The sequence below is a fragment of the Adiantum capillus-veneris genome, chromosome 19 (genome assembly GCF_014529385.1).
Source record: "Adiantum capillus-veneris isolate H3 chromosome 19, ASM1452938v2, whole genome shotgun sequence".
NCBI classification, from domain to species: domain Eukaryota; kingdom Viridiplantae; phylum Streptophyta; class Polypodiopsida; order Polypodiales; family Pteridaceae; genus Adiantum; species Adiantum capillus-veneris.
This window is the reverse complement of record NC_140949.1, coordinates 76,640,851-76,643,679: the sequence shown is the minus strand read 5'-3', so window position 1 is coordinate 76,643,679 and position 2,829 is coordinate 76,640,851.

Below are 2,829 nucleotides of genomic sequence, written 5' to 3'. Positions count from 1 at the left end.
AGAAGATACCACTCTAGCCTCAAAATTCTTTTCATGTTTTCCTATGCATGATGGCAAAGTCTATAGAGAGTGTGGTTTGGTCTCTTCTTTTCTGTATAGAGATCGTATATCTCTAGGATAGAACTTGTGATCCATGTTGATCTCAGGGATAGGTGTGACTATAAAGTAGCACTACTGTCTTTTTGGTTTTTGATCGTCTCCCATAAGGATTGTTGACACGGCTCATCCACTTCAAGAATTGGCTGCATTTCATGAGACTTCGTCTCATCAATTGTGTTTTCAACAACCCTTGTATCCATGGAATTTCATTTCCTAGTTTAGTTGGTTTAATCGTTTTGTCTTCTTTTAGTGCGCTTGCATTTTTTCCCTCAAGCATGCTTGCATCTACCTTTTTAGACACAGGCTTTACTTGTGAGGGACGCTTTTCAAATTTTGGGCCACCTCTCTCTTGGAACATACTCGATGGTAAGTTTTCAAGCCTTCATGGAGGAACGGCCGCGAAAAGTTTTGAGGTTTCACACAAACTCCTTGGCGGGATTTTGTTGTGGGACGAGGGATGGTCAAGAGGATGCATTATGGCCAAGCAATGGCGGAGCCAAAGCATCTTCTTTTCCTCTTGTTTTTCTTTCCATGGGGCTCCACTCTTTATTTATTTAAGTAATATAATATCTATTAGTTTGAAAATGGGATGGCCAATAATGATGCTAAAGTCAATAAAGTAGAAGGAAGGGGCCTCCTTGTCTCCTCTCTCTCTCTCTCTCAACCCACCACCTCTTTGTCCTCTCTCTCCTTGGCTGAAAATTCAGTTTGTCCTCTGTGTGTGTGTGTGTGTGTGTGTGTGTGTACCACACACTACTAGAGTGCTTAGCTTTTGGTCACATCCGAACTTGCTTCTCTCACATTTTCAGCCATAACTTAGACCTACACACTTTCCTCGCCCAGCCAAAGTGTGGGATCTCCATTGCGACTCTCATCACCACAAATTTGGAGCATCGAGAGTCACTCATTAGCCATACACATACTACATCACATGTAACTTTGGTCCCATAGGTCATATTTGACCTCCGAGGATGATAATAAAAACTATCTATCTATCTATCTATCTATCTATCTCTCTCTCTCTGTGGCCATCAAAAAACTCTCTCTCTCTCTCTTATTCTTACACTCACACCAAGAGCATACACACACACACACTCTCTCTCTTCTCTCTCACTCTTATCTTTCTCAAGCTCTCCATGGCTGCAAATCTCTCTTCCTCTAGCTCTCCATGGCTGAAAATTCTCTCTCTCTCTCTCTCTCTCTCTCTCTCTCTCTCTCTCTCACACACACACACACACACACACACACACACACACACACACACACACACACATACGTACACATACACACACACACACACATCTCTCTCCCAATTTCTCTCTCTCTCTCTCTCTCTCTCTCAGTGGTAAGCTCTCGTTCCCTATTTCTCAAGCATGATTACCCACTCTCTCTCTCTCTCTCTCTCTCTCTCTCTCTCTCTCTCTCTCTCTCTCTCTCTCTCTCTCTCTCTCTCTCTCTCTCTCTCTCTCTCTCTCTCGTTTTTCCTCTATCTTGGATCAACCATAAGCTAATAAGCTATTTTTCAACCGCATACACTCACATATACACACACCGCCTACACACACACACACACACACACACACACACACACACACACACACACACACACACACACACACACACACACACACACACACACACACACACACACACACACACACACACACACACACACACACACATTTTGATGCTCATAATCACCTCTAAATCCTCTCGAATCAACCCATGTGCTGAAAATAACTGATTTTCAGCCTCCACACACACACGTGCACGCTTGCATACATACATACATGCATTCCTTCACAAAGGCACTTGACTATGGTGACGAGAAAGGCGACATCAAAATTGCATGTAAGGAGTTTGTCCGATAGGATGACGCCGAAGGCATGCCTTGGCTGGCTTCAAAGATAGAGAGCACCTTCACCGGATGATGTGTCGGTGCATCACCGAGCAAACTTGTGGTCCTAAGTGGCCATACCTTGTAATTTTGTATATTTTCTGCATGCCACATTTACCCTAACCAAATAGACCACCAATATTGTAAATTAAAATCCCAAATCATTGTATAATATCACCTCTCTTTAGGCATGGCCACACAGACCTCCTAGAAGCATCTACCTTCTTTATCATGGTTGATAACTACAAAGCAAGGGTCAACCTAGCAGACACCCACCACCTATGCTTTGTCCCCTAGATTAGGCTTAGAGATAAGCATGTTTTGGGTGGGTACCCATGAGCTGGGTGACCAGTCAAGGCACATAGGCCTTAACCCCAACAGAAGCAAGTGGGCCTACACTCTCTCTAGGCCTAGAGAGCTCAAGTGAAGTACGACCACCCAATTTTTGCCACTGCATGCAAAATGGAAAGCCAATTGAGGTAGACTCTTGCGCCCAGTCTATTTTGAGCCTAGTATAGAGGATTATGTGGACTTCAACAAAAGGTAGAGGCCTGTGGTGAAGGTGTCACCTTGTCAACACTTAAGGTATGAAACTCTAGTGGTCAAAGCCTTGCCCTACACTCAACATGGATAATAACAATAGGCCAAAAGTCTTTTCTTTTTGTTTCTTAAACACATGCATGTAAATGTGTACATTGATAGGAAGATATTCTACCAAAAAAAGATTGTTATCCTGTTCGAAGCATAAATTCTTGATTAAATCCTTAGATCATATGTCCCATCATCTTGCCCATTCCTGATTACTACCACTCTTTTAATGTAAGCATCTTTAT